This window comes from Schistocerca gregaria, chromosome 7, assembly GCF_023897955.1.
Source record: "Schistocerca gregaria isolate iqSchGreg1 chromosome 7, iqSchGreg1.2, whole genome shotgun sequence".
Taxonomy (NCBI): domain Eukaryota; kingdom Metazoa; phylum Arthropoda; class Insecta; order Orthoptera; family Acrididae; genus Schistocerca; species Schistocerca gregaria.
In genome coordinates, this window is record NC_064926.1 from 108,963,293 (window position 1) to 108,977,213 (window position 13,921).

Below are 13,921 nucleotides of genomic sequence, written 5' to 3' on the forward strand. Positions count from 1 at the left end.
GGACTGGCGCTAGAAACGACTGGGAGACGCCAAATCGACAAACACACAACGGACTCTTTCATTTGACAGTGGCCGCAGGTTCGCCCCTGTGCGTACCGAGAAGCAAGAGAGGTGTCAGCGTGCTGGACCGCAGGATTTCCGCGCAGCAGACTCAAAAACTAAGGAAAAAGGCAAAACTGAAGAAACCAATAGCTCGCGGACTTCCTAGGTGGTCACCCACCTGAGTACTAACCACGCCCAACGCTGTCGAATTTCGGTGATCGGGCATGGACCCGTGTCTTTGGCGTGGCATACAAGTTGGCGAGAACGTCGCCAGACGGGCGGACGCCTTAGTCCTTGTACAGATCACTTGGGATTTGCCTTTTAGGGAAACAAAATGGAATAGCCCTTGGTGGGATCGAACCCACAGCCCCCTCGTTATTAGCATAATAACACTCTAACTTGGTGAGCTTATTGCCCGCGCAATACGGCCGCTTCAGGACTCCACTACCCCAACCGCCGTTTCATCTATCTTTATTAAGGCCCTGCCATTCATTGAAACACTTACGTGTCACTGTTGACTCATTTTCGCCTGTCGCTTCGAGCCCAGAGCCACAACACAACGACCACGGAAACGTCCGTGAGAAGAGGTAAAACTCGACACAGGAAAAGTATGTTCCGCTATTTCTTTTCGACTGCTCAGCCTATGGGACGTGAGACGCCAGCACTGCTGTCACTGTCTTCCCTAGCAAAACCTCCATGGCGTGTTTCTGCGTAATTTACTTGTTCTACAACATGAATGGAGTAGGTTAGTTTCTGAATGATTAAAATGCATTGTCAGATGTGGGGTTCGAACCCACGCTCCCTTTCGGGAACCAGAGCTTAAATCTGGCGCCTTAGACCGCTCGGCCAATCTGACGTGTGAGACAACAGCCCCAGTGACTTCCGTCTCTAGCATTATCTCAAGAACCTGACTGCGAAATCTGTTTCTTTTTTCGGTAGGACGGAATTATGTCAGTCTTACAATATTTAAGGCGCAATGTCAGATGTGGCGTAGGAAACGCATCCCGCGCTCTTCCGTCGTATCCAGTTTGAACTGTAACTAGCACAACTGTATTTAGTAATAGGATAATTTCCACATTGACGCAAAAGAAAGCAGATATTAGCAAACGGCATCTAAGGCCGTTTCCTAGCAACAGCCACGCTGTGCATTACGTACTCGTGGGAAGCCAATGAAATACTTCGTGTGAGGATGGAACTGTCGACCTTCACTTTACAATACTTAGGCACTGCCCCGGCGGTACCGACGCATACGTACTGAAACGTCTTTGGATCGTCAGTGAGTACTGCATATTAGAAATTTCGTGTTGGCCCTGATGTGCATTAAAGGGCAGATTTCTTCAGTGGAAGTCAGTTCTGCGCCTAGTCACAGTATATCGCCCTAGCAGCACCAGGAAAACGGGTTCAGATGTGCTCGCCTTCCACTCGGCGTTGAGCGCCTACAGCGAGATAGCCTTCGTCCTCTGGCGCCAGGAGGGAAGGCGACACATCACGGCGCAAACAGCTTGTAGCGGAAGGCAGTGGTGGTGTGTCGGTCAGCGTGGTTGCTTCCCAAGTAGCTGATCCGGGTTCGAAACCCGGACACCACACGGAAGTTGTCTCCTTTACTCAGGAGAGTGTGTTCAACGCTACTTGATCTTCGAATTTCCGAACAGTTGTGGTACGAATGGTTTTCCTCCACCCCTCGTCTCGCTCCGCGAAGGCTAGTGCGGATTACGATTCACAGCATCGTGTGTCCTCATGTGTCGACTTGTCTCGACTTTGCTCGGCTGACGCGGAAGCTGACGCTTGCAAATGGCCGTATATGTAGAGGACTGGCGCTAGAAACGACTGGGAGACGCCAAATCGACAAACACACAACGGACTCTTTCATTTGACAGTGGCCGCAGGTTCGCCCCTGTGCGTACCGAGAAGCAAGAGAGGTGTCAGCGTGCTGGACCGCAGGATTTCCGCGCAGCAGACTCAAAAACTAAGGAAAAAGGCAAAACTGAAGAAACCAATAGCTCGCGGACTTCCTAGGTGGTCACCCACCTGAGTACTAACCACGCCCAACGCTGTCGAATTTCGGTGATCGGGCATGGACCCGTGTCTTTGGCGTGGCATACAAGTTGGCGAGAACGTCGCCAGACGGGCGGACGCCTTAGTCCTTGTACAGATCACTTGGGATTTGCCTTTTAGGGAAACAAAATGGAATAGCCCTTGGTGGGATCGAACCCACAGCCCCCTCGTTATTAGCATAATAACACTCTAACTTGGTGAGCTTATTGCCCGCGCAATACGGCCGCTTCAGGACTCCACTACCCCAACCGCCGTTTCATCTATCTTTATTAAGGCCCTGCCATTCATTGAAACACTTACGTGTCACTGTTGACTCATTTTCGCCTGTCGCTTCGAGCCCAGAGCCACAACACAACGACCACGGAAACGTCCGTGAGAAGAGGTAAAACTCGACACAGGAAAAGTATGTTCCGCTATTTCTTTTCGACTGCTCAGCCTATGGGACGTGAGACGCCAGCACTGCTGTCACTGTCTTCCCTAGCAAAACCTCCATGGCGTGTTTCTGCGTAATTTACTTGTTCTACAACATGAATGGAGTAGGTTAGTTTCTGAATGATTAAAATGCATTGTCAGATGTGGGGTTCGAACCCACGCTCCCTTTCGGGAAGCAGAGCTTAAATCTGGCGCCTTAGACCGCTCGGCCAATCTGACGTGTGAGACAACAGCTCCAGTGACTTCCGTCTCTAGCATTATCTCAAGAACCTGACTGCGAAATCTGTTTCTTTTTTCGGTAGGACGGAATTATGTCAGTCTTACAATATTTAAGGCGCAATGTCAGATGTGGCGTAGGAAACGCATCCCGCGCTCTTCCGTCGTATCCAGTTTGAACTGTAACTAGCACAACTGTATTTAGTAATAGGATAATTTCCACATTGACGCAAAAGAAAGCAGATATTAGCAAACGGCATCTAAGGCCGTTTCCTAGCAACAGCCACGCTGTGCATTACGTACTCGTGGGAAGCCAATGAAATACTTCGTGTGAGGATGGAACTGTCGACCTTCACTTTACAATACTTAGGCACTGCCCCGGCGGTACCGACGCATACGTACTGAAACGTCTTTGGATCGTCAGTGAGTACTGCATATTAGAAATTTCGTGTTGGCCCTGATGTGCATTAAAGGGCAGATTTCTTCAGTGGAAGTCAGTTCTGCGCCTAGTCACAGTATATCGCCCTAGCAGCACCAGGAAAACGGGTTCAGATGTGCTCGCCTTCCACTCGGCGTTGAGCGCCTACAGCGAGATAGCCTTCGTCCTCTGGCGCCAGGAGGGAAGGCGACACATCACGGCGCAAACAGCTTGTAGCGGAAGGCAGTGGTGGTGTGTCGGTCAGCGTGGTTGCTTCCCAAGTAGCTGATCCGGGTTCGAAACCCGGACACCACACGGAAGTTGTCTCCTTTACTCAGGAGAGTGTTTTCAACGCTACTTGATCTTCGAATTTCCGAACAGTTGTGGTACGAATGGTTTTCCTCCACCCCTCGTCTCGCTCCGCGAAGGCTAGTGCGGATTACGATTCACAGCATCGTGTGTCCTCATGTGTCGACTTGTCTCGACTTTGCTCGGCTGACGCGGAAGCTGACGCTTGCAAATGGCCGTATATGTAGAGGACTGGCGCTAGAAACGACTGGGAGACGCCAAATCGACAAACACACAACGGACTCTTTCATTTGACAGTGGCCGCAGGTTCGCCCCTGTGCGTACCGAGAAGCAAGAGAGGTGTCACCGTGCTGGACCGCAGGATTTCCGCGCAGCAGACTCAAAAACTAAGGAAAAAGGCAAAACTGAAGAAACCAATAGCTCGCGGACTTCCTAGGTGGTCACCCACCTGAGTACTAACCACGCCCAACGCTGTCGAATTTCGGTGATCGGGCATGGACCCGTGTCTTTGGCGTGGCATACAAGTTGGCGAGAACGTCGCCAGACGGGCGGACGCCTTAGTCCTTGTACAGATCACTTGGGATTTGCCTTTTAGGGAAACAAAATGGAATAGCCCTTGGTGGGATCGAACCCACAGCCCCCTCGTTATTAGCATAATAACACTCTAACTTGGTGAGCTTATTGCCCGCGCAATACGGCCGCTTCAGGACTCCACTACCCCAACCGCCGTTTCATCTATCTTTATTAAGGCCCTGCCATTCATTGAAACACTTACGTGTCACTGTTGACTCATTTTCGCCTGTCGCTTCGAGCCCAGAGCCACAACACAACGACCACGGAAACGTCCGTGAGAAGAGGTAAAACTCGACACAGGAAAAGTATGTTCCGCTATTTCTTTTCGACTGCTCAGCCTATGGGACGTGAGACGCCAGCACTGCTGTCACTGTCTTCCCTAGCAAAACCTCCATGGCGTGTTTCTGCGTAATTTACTTGTTCTACAACATGAATGGAGTAGGTTAGTTTCTGAATGATTAAAATGCATTGTCAGATGTGGGGTTCGAACCCACGCTCCCTTTCGGGAACCAGAGCTTAAATCTGGCGCCTTAGACCGCTCGGCCAATCTGACGTGTGAGACAACAGCCCCAGTGACTTCCGTCTCTAGCATTATCTCAAGAACCTGACTGCGAAATCTGTTTCTTTTTTCGGTAGGACGGAATTATGTCAGTCTTACAATATTTAAGGCGCAATGTCAGATGTGGCGTAGGAAACGCATCCCGCGCTCTTCCGTCGTATCCAGTTTGAACTGTAACTAGCACAACTGTATTTAGTAATAGGATAATTTCCACATTGACGCAAAAGAAAGCAGATATTAGCAAACGGCATCTAAGGCCGTTTCCTAGCAACAGCCACGCTGTGCATTACGTACTCGTGGGAAGCCAATGAAATACTTCGTGTGAGGATGGAACTGTCGACCTTCACTTTACAATACTTAGGCACTGCCCCGGCGGTACCGACGCATACGTACTGAAACGTCTTTGGATCGTCAGTGAGTACTGCATATTAGAAATTTCGTGTTGGCCCTGATGTGCATTAAAGGGCAGATTTCTTCAGTGGAAGTCAGTTCTGCGCCTAGTCACAGTATATCGCCCTAGCAGCACCAGGAAAACGGGTTCAGATGTGCTCGCCTTCCACTCGGCGTTGAGCGCCTACAGCGAGATAGCCTTCGTCCTCTGGCGCCAGGAGGGAAGGCGACACATCACGGCGCAAACAGCTTGTAGCGGAAGGCAGTGGTGGTGTGTCGGTCAGCGTGGTTGCTTCCCAAGTAGCTGATCCGGGTTCGAAACCCGGACACCACACGGAAGTTGTCTCCTTTACTCAGGAGAGTGTGTTCAACGCTACTTGATCTTCGAATTTCCGAACAGTTGTGGTACGAATGGTTTTCCTCCACCCCTCGTCTCGCTCCGCGAAGGCTAGTGCGGATTACGATTCACAGCATCGTGTGTCCTCATGTGTCGACTTGTCTCGACTTTGCTCGGCTGACGCGGAAGCTGACGCTTGCAAATGGCCGTATATGTAGAGGACTGGCGCTAGAAACGACTGGGAGACGCCAAATCGACAAACACACAACGGACTCTTTCATTTGACAGTGGCCGCAGGTTCGCCCCTGTGCGTACCGAGAAGCAAGAGAGGTGTCAGCGTGCTGGACCGCAGGATTTCCGCGCAGCAGACTCAAAAACTAAGGAAAAAGGCAAAACTGAAGAAACCAATAGCTCGCGGACTTCCTAGGTGGTCACCCACCTGAGTACTAACCACGCCCAACGCTGTCGAATTTCGGTGATCGGGCATGGACCCGTGTCTTTGGCGTGGCATACAAGTTGGCGAGAACGTCGCCAGACGGGCGGACGCCTTAGTCCTTGTACAGATCACTTGGGATTTGCCTTTTAGGGAAACAAAATGGAATAGCCCTTGGTGGGATCGAACCCACAGCCCCCTCGTTATTAGCATAATAACACTCTAACTTGGTGAGCTTATTGCCCGCGCAATACGGCCGCTTCAGGACTCCACTACCCCAACCGCCGTTTCATCTATCTTTATTAAGGCCCTGCCATTCATTGAAACACTTACGTGTCACTGTTGACTCATTTTCGCCTGTCGCTTCGAGCCCAGAGCCACAACACAACGACCACGGAAACGTCCGTGAGAAGAGGTAAAACTCGACACAGGAAAAGTATGTTCCGCTATTTCTTTTCGACTGCTCAGCCTATGGGACGTGAGACGCCAGCACTGCTGTCACTGTCTTCCCTAGCAAAACCTCCATGGCGTGTTTCTGCGTAATTTACTTGTTCTACAACATGAATGGAGTAGGTTAGTTTCTGAATGATTAAAATGCATTGTCAGATGTGGGGTTCGAACCCACGCTCCCTTTCGGGAACCAGAGCTTAAATCTGGCGCCTTAGACCGCTCGGCCAATCTGACGTGTGAGACAACAGCCCCAGTGACTTCCGTCTCTAGCATTATCTCAAGAACCTGACTGCGAAATCTGTTTCTTTTTTCGGTAGGACGGAATTATGTCAGTCTTACAATATTTAAGGCGCAATGTCAGATGTGGCGTAGGAAACGCATCCCGCGCTCTTCCGTCGTATCCAGTTTGAACTGTAACTAGCACAACTGTATTTAGTAATAGGATAATTTCCACATTGACGCAAAAGAAAGCAGATATTAGCAAACGGCATCTAAGGCCGTTTCCTAGCAACAGCCACGCTGTGCATTACGTACTCGTGGGAAGCCAATGAAATACTTCGTGTGAGGATGGAACTGTCGACCTTCACTTTACAATACTTAGGCACTGCCCCGGCGGTACCGACGCATACGTACTGAAACGTCTTTGGATCGTCAGTGAGTACTGCATATTAGAAATTTCGTGTTGGCCCTGATGTGCATTAAAGGGCAGATTTCTTCAGTGGAAGTCAGTTCTGCGCCTAGTCACAGTATATCGCCCTAGCAGCACCAGGAAAACGGGTTCAGATGTGCTCGCCTTCCACTCGGCGTTGAGCGCCTACAGCGAGATAGCCTTCGTCCTCTGGCGCCAGGAGGGAAGGCGACACATCACGGCGCAAACAGCTTGTAGCGGAAGGCAGTGGTGGTGTGTCGGTCAGCGTGGTTGCTTCCCAAGTAGCTGATCCGGGTTCGAAACCCGGACACCACACGGAAGTTGTCTCCTTTACTCAGGAGAGTGTGTTCAACGCTACTTGATCTTCGAATTTCCGAACAGTTGTGGTACGAATGGTTTTCCTCCACCCCTCGTCTCGCTCCGCGAAGGCTAGTGCGGATTACGATTCACAGCATCGTGTGTCCTCATGTGTCGACTTGTCTCGACTTTGCTCGGCTGACGCGGAAGCTGACGCTTGCAAATGGCCGTATATGTAGAGGACTGGCGCTAGAAACGACTGGGAGACGCCAAATCGACAAACACACAACGGACTCTTTCATTTGACAGTGGCCGCAGGTTCGCCCCTGTGCGTACCGAGAAGCAAGAGAGGTGTCAGCGTGCTGGACCGCAGGATTTCCGCGCAGCAGACTCAAAAACTAAGGAAAAAGGCAAAACTGAAGAAACCAATAGCTCGCGGACTTCCTAGGTGGTCACCCACCTGAGTACTAACCACGCCCAACGCTGTCGAATTTCGGTGATCGGGCATGGACCCGTGTCTTTGGCGTGGCATACAAGTTGGCGAGAACGTCGCCAGACGGGCGGACGCCTTAGTCCTTGTACAGATCACTTGGGATTTGCCTTTTAGGGAAACAAAATGGAATAGCCCTTGGTGGGATCGAACCCACAGCCCCCTCGTTATTAGCATAATAACACTCTAACTTGGTGAGCTTATTGCCCGCGCAATACGGCCGCTTCAGGACTCCACTACCCCAACCGCCGTTTCATCTATCTTTATTAAGGCCCTGCCATTCATTGAAACACTTACGTGTCACTGTTGACTCATTTTCGCCTGTCGCTTCGAGCCCAGAGCCACAACACAACGACCACGGAAACGTCCGTGAGAAGAGGTAAAACTCGACACAGGAAAAGTATGTTCCGCTATTTCTTTTCGACTGCTCAGCCTATGGGACGTGAGACGCCAGCACTGCTGTCACTGTCTTCCCTAGCAAAACCTCCATGGCGTGTTTCTGCGTAATTTACTTGTTCTACAACATGAATGGAGTAGGTTAGTTTCTGAATGATTAAAATGCATTGTCAGATGTGGGGTTCGAACCCACGCTCCCTTTCGGGAACCAGAGCTTAAATCTGGCGCCTTAGACCGCTCGGCCAATCTGACGTGTGAGACAACAGCCCCAGTGACTTCCGTCTCTAGCATTATCTCAAGAACCTGACTGCGAAATCTGTTTCTTTTTTCGGTAGGACGGAATTATGTCAGTCTTACAATATTTAAGGCGCAATGTCAGATGTGGCGTAGGAAACGCATCCCGCGCTCTTCCGTCGTATCCAGTTTGAACTGTAACTAGCACAACTGTATTTAGTAATAGGATAATTTCCACATTGACGCAAAAGAAAGCAGATATTAGCAAACGGCATCTAAGGCCGTTTCCTAGCAACAGCCACGCTGTGCATTACGTACTCGTGGGAAGCCAATGAAATACTTCGTGTGAGGATGGAACTGTCGACCTTCACTTTACAATACTTAGGCACTGCCCCGGCGGTACCGACGCATACGTACTGAAACGTCTTTGGATCGTCAGTGAGTACTGCATATTAGAAATTTCGTGTTGGCCCTGATGTGCATTAAAGGGCAGATTTCTTCAGTGGAAGTCAGTTCTGCGCCTAGTCACAGTATATCGCCCTAGCAGCACCAGGAAAACGGGTTCAGATGTGCTCGCCTTCCACTCGGCGTTGAGCGCCTACAGCGAGATAGCCTTCGTCCTCTGGCGCCAGGAGGGAAGGCGACACATCACGGCGCAAACAGCTTGTAGCGGAAGGCAGTGGTGGTGTGTCGGTCAGCGTGGTTGCTTCCCAAGTAGCTGATCCGGGTTCGAAACCCGGACACCACACGGAAGTTGTCTCCTTTACTCAGGAGAGTGTGTTCAACGCTACTTGATCTTCGAATTTCCGAACAGTTGTGGTACGAATGGTTTTCCTCCACCCCTCGTCTCGCTCCGCGAAGGCTAGTGCGGATTACGATTCACAGCATCGTGTGTCCTCATGTGTCGACTTGTCTCGACTTTGCTCGGCTGACGCGGAAGCTGACGCTTGCAAATGGCCGTATATGTAGAGGACTGGCGCTAGAAACGACTGGGAGACGCCAAATCGACAAACACACAACGGACTCTTTCATTTGACAGTGGCCGCAGGTTCGCCCCTGTGCGTACCGAGAAGCAAGAGAGGTGTCAGCGTGCTGGACCGCAGGATTTCCGCGCAGCAGACTCAAAAACTAAGGAAAAAGGCAAAACTGAAGAAACCAATAGCTCGCGGACTTCCTAGGTGGTCACCCACCTGAGTACTAACCACGCCCAACGCTGTCGAATTTCGGTGATCGGGCATGGACCCGTGTCTTTGGCGTGGCATACAAGTTGGCGAGAACGTCGCCAGACGGGCGGACGCCTTAGTCCTTGTACAGATCACTTGGGATTTGCCTTTTAGGGAAACAAAATGGAATAGCCCTTGGTGGGATCGAACCCACAGCCCCCTCGTTATTAGCATAATAACACTCTAACTTGGTGAGCTTATTGCCCGCGCAATACGGCCGCTTCAGGACTCCACTACCCCAACCGCCGTTTCATCTATCTTTATTAAGGCCCTGCCATTCACTGAAACACTTACGTGTCACTGTTGACTCATTTTCGCCTGTCGCTTCGAGCCCAGAGCCACAACACAACGACCACGGAAACGTCCGTGAGAAGAGGTAAAACTCGACACAGGAAAAGTATGTTCCGCTATTTCTTTTCGACTGCTCAGCCTATGGGACGTGAGACGCCAGCACTGCTGTCACTGTCTTCCCTAGCAAAACCTCCATGGCGTGTTTCTGCGTAATTTACTTGTTCTACAACATGAATGGAGTAGGTTAGTTTCTGAATGATTAAAATGCATTGTCAGATGTGGGGTTCGAACCCACGCTCCCTTTCGGGAACCAGAGCTTAAATCTGGCGCCCTAGACCGCTCGGCCAATCTGACGTGTGAGACAACAGCCCCAGTGACTTCCGTCTCTAGCATTATCTCAAGAACCTGACTGCGAAATCTGTTTCTTTTTTCGGTAGGACGGAATTATGTCAGTCTTACAATATTTAAGGCGCAATGTCAGATGTGGCGTAGGAAACGCATCCCGCGCTCTTCCGTCGTATCCAGTTTGAACTGTAACTAGCACAACTGTATTTAGTAATAGGATAATTTCCACATTGACGCAAAAGAAAGCAGATATTAGCAAACGGCATCTAAGGCCGTTTCCTAGCAACAGCCACGCTGTGCATTACGTACTCGTGGGAAGCCAATGAAATACTTCGTGTGAGGATGGAACTGTCGACCTTCACTTTACAATACTTAGGCACTGCCCCGGCGGTACCGACGCATACGTACTGAAACGTCTTTGGATCGTCAGTGAGTACTGCATATTAGAAATTTCGTGTTGGCCCTGATGTGCATTAAAGGGCAGATTTCTTCAGTGGAAGTCAGTTCTGCGCCTAGTCACAGTATATCGCCCTAGCAGCACCAGGAAAACGGGTTCAGATGTGCTCGCCTTCCACTCGGCGTTGAGCGCCTACAGCGAGATAGCCTTCGTCCTCTGGCGCCAGGAGGGAAGGCGACACATCACGGCGCAAACAGCTTGTAGCGGAAGGCAGTGGTGGTGTGTCGGTCAGCGTGGTTGCTTCCCAAGTAGCTGATCCGGGTTCGAAACCCGGACACCACACGGAAGTTGTCTCCTTTACTCAGGAGAGTGTGTTCAACGCTACTTGATCTTCGAATTTCCGAACAGTTGTGGTACGAATGGTTTTCCTCCACCCCTCGTCTCGCTCCGCGAAGGCTAGTGCGGATTACGATTCACAGCATCGTGTGTCCTCATGTGTCGACTTGTCTCGACTTTGCTCGGCTGACGCGAAAGCTGACGCTTGCAAATGGCCGTATATGTAGAGGACTGGCGCTAGAAACGACTGGGAGACGCCAAATCGACAAACACACAACGGACTCTTTCATTTGACAGTGGCCGCAGGTTCGCCCCTGTGCGTACCGAGAAGCAAGAGAGGTGTCAGCGTGCTGGACCGCAGGATTTCCGCGCAGCAGACTCAAAAACTAAGGAAAAAGGCAAAACTGAAGAAACCAATAGCTCGCGGACTTCCTAGGTGGTCACCCACCTGAGTACTAACCACGCCCAACGCTGTCGAATTTCGGTGATCGGGCATGGACCCGTGTCTTTGGCGTGGCATACAAGTTGGCGAGAACGTCGCCAGACGGGCGGACGCCTTAGTCCTTGTACAGATCACTTGGGATTTGCCTTTTAGGGAAACAAAATGGAATAGCCCTTGGTGGGATCGAACCCACAGCCCCCTCGTTATTAGCATAATAACACTCTAACTTGGTGAGCTTATTGCCCGCGCAATACGGCCGCTTCAGGACTCCACTACCCCAACCGCCGTTTCATCTATCTTTATTAAGGCCCTGCCATTCATTGAAACACTTACGTGTCACTGTTGACTCATTTTCGCCTGTCGCTTCGAGCCCAGAGCCACAACACAACGACCACGGAAACGTCCGTGAGAAGAGGTAAAACTCGACACAGGAAAAGTATGTTCCGCTATTTCTTTTCGACTGCTCAGCCTATGGGACGTGAGACGCCAGCACTGCTGTCACTGTCTTCCCTAGCAAAACCTCCATGGCGTGTTTCTGCGTAATTTACTTGTTCTACAACATGAATGGAGTAGGTTAGTTTCTGAATGATTAAAATGCATTGTCAGATGTGGGGTTCGAACCCACGCTCCCTTTCGGGAACCAGAGCTTAAATCTGGCGCCTTAGACCGCTCGGCCAATCTGACGTGTGAGACAACAGCCCCAGTGACTTCCGTCTCTAGCATTATCTCAAGAACCTGACTGCGAAATCTGTTTCTTTTTTCGGTAGGACGGAATTATGTCAGTCTTACAATATTTAAGGCGCAATGTCAGATGTGGCGTAGGAAACGCATCCCGCGCTCTTCCGTCGTATCCAGTTTGAACTGTAACTAGCACAACTGTATTTAGTAATAGGATAATTTCCACATTGACGCAAAAGAAAGCAGATATTAGCAAACGGCATCTAAGGCCGTTTCCTAGCAACAGCCACGCTGTGCATTACGTACTCGTGGGAAGCCAATGAAATACTTCGTGTGAGGATGGAACTGTCGACCTTCACTTTACAATACTTAGGCACTGCCCCGGCGGTACCGACGCATACGTACTGAAACGTCTTTGGATCGTCAGTGAGTACTGCATATTAGAAATTTCGTGTTGGCCCTGATGTGCATTAAAGGGCAGATTTCTTCAGTGGAAGTCAGTTCTGCGCCTAGTCACAGTATATCGCCCTAGCAGCACCAGGAAAACGGGTTCAGATGTGCTCGCCTTCCACTCGGCGTTGAGCGCCTACAGCGAGATAGCCTTCGTCCTCTGGCGCCAGGAGGGAAGGCGACACATCACGGCGCAAACAGCTTGTAGCGGAAGGCAGTGGTGGTGTGTCGGTCAGCGTGGTTGCTTCCCAAGTAGCTGATCCGGGTTCGAAACCCGGACACCACACGGAAGTTGTCTCCTTTACTCAGGAGAGTGTGTTCAACGCTACTTGATCTTCGAATTTCCGAACAGTTGTGGTACGAATGGTTTTCCTCCACCCCTCGTCTCGCTCCGCGAAGGCTAGTGCGGATTACGATTCACAGCATCGTGTGTCCTCATGTGTCGACTTGTCTCGACTTTGCTCGGCTGACGCGGAAGCTGACGCTTGCAAATGGCCGTATATGTAGAGGACTGGCGCTAGAAACGACTGGGAGACGCCAAATCGACAAACACACAACGGACTCTTTCATTTGACAGTGGCCGCAGGTTCGCCCCTGTGCGTACCGAGAAGCAAGAGAGGTGTCAGCGTGCTGGACCGCAGGATTTCCGCGCAGCAGACTCAAAAACTAAGGAAAAAGGCAAAACTGAAGAAACCAATAGCTCGCGGACTTCCTAGGTGGTCACCCACCTGAGTACTAACCACGCCCAACGCTGTCGAATTTCGGTGATCGGGCATGGACCCGTGTCTTTGGCGTGGCATACAAGTTGGCGAGAACGTCGCCAGACGGGCGGACGCCTTAGTCCTTGTACAGATCACTTGGGATTTGCCTTTTAGGGAAACAAAATGGAATAGCCCTTGGTGGGATCGAACCCACAGCCCCCTCGTTATTAGCATAATAACACTCTAACTTGGTGAGCTTATTGCCCGCGCAATACGGCCGCTTCAGGACTCCACTACCCCAACCGCCGTTTCATCTATCTTTATTAAGGCCCTGCCATTCACTGAAACACTTACGTGTCACTGTTGACTCATTTTCGCCTGTCGCTTCGAGCCCAGAGCCACAACACAACGACCACGGAAACGTCCGTGAGAAGAGGTAAAACTCGACACAGGAAAAGTATGTTCCGCTATTTCTTTTCGACTGCTCAGCCTATGGGACGTGAGACGCCAGCACTGCTGTCACTGTCTTCCCTAGCAAAACCTCCATGGCGTGTTTCTGCGTAATTTACTTGTTCTACAACATGAATGGAGTAGGTTAGTTTCTGAATGATTAAAATGCATTGTCAGATGTGGGGTTCGAACCCACGCTCCCTTTCGGGAAGCAGAGCTTAAATCTGGCGCCCTAGACCGCTCGGCCAATCTGACGTGTGAGACAACAGCCCCAGTGACTTCCGTCTCTAGCATTATCTCAAGAACCTGACTGCGAAATCTGTTTCTT

At 50.7% G+C, this 13,921-nt stretch overlaps 8 non-coding genes across 8 annotated transcripts; all 8 read right to left on the reverse strand.

Annotated features, from left to right (window-relative positions):
• Positions 1-814: 814 nt before the first annotated feature.
• On the reverse strand, positions 815-898 carry Trnal-uaa (transfer RNA leucine (anticodon UAA)). The gene has a single exon. It is a non-coding gene; the product is annotated as a tRNA-Leu (tRNA).
• A 1,766-nt stretch (positions 899-2,664) lies between these two features.
• Positions 2,665-2,748, reverse strand: Trnal-uaa (transfer RNA leucine (anticodon UAA)). The gene has a single exon. It is a non-coding gene; the product is annotated as a tRNA-Leu (tRNA).
• Positions 2,749-4,514: 1,766 nt separating this feature from the next.
• Positions 4,515-4,598, reverse strand: Trnal-uaa (transfer RNA leucine (anticodon UAA)). The gene has a single exon. It is a non-coding gene; the product is annotated as a tRNA-Leu (tRNA).
• A 1,766-nt stretch (positions 4,599-6,364) lies between these two features.
• On the reverse strand, positions 6,365-6,448 carry Trnal-uaa (transfer RNA leucine (anticodon UAA)). The gene has a single exon. It is a non-coding gene; the product is annotated as a tRNA-Leu (tRNA).
• A 1,766-nt stretch (positions 6,449-8,214) lies between these two features.
• Positions 8,215-8,298, reverse strand: Trnal-uaa (transfer RNA leucine (anticodon UAA)). The gene has a single exon. It is a non-coding gene; the product is annotated as a tRNA-Leu (tRNA).
• Positions 8,299-10,064: 1,766 nt separating this feature from the next.
• On the reverse strand, positions 10,065-10,148 carry Trnal-uaa (transfer RNA leucine (anticodon UAA)). The gene has a single exon. It is a non-coding gene; the product is annotated as a tRNA-Leu (tRNA).
• A 1,766-nt stretch (positions 10,149-11,914) lies between these two features.
• Positions 11,915-11,998, reverse strand: Trnal-uaa (transfer RNA leucine (anticodon UAA)). The gene has a single exon. It is a non-coding gene; the product is annotated as a tRNA-Leu (tRNA).
• Positions 11,999-13,764: 1,766 nt separating this feature from the next.
• Trnal-uaa (transfer RNA leucine (anticodon UAA)) lies at positions 13,765-13,848 on the reverse strand. Its single transcript has one exon. It is a non-coding gene; the product is annotated as a tRNA-Leu (tRNA).
• Positions 13,849-13,921: the final 73 nt, after the last annotated feature.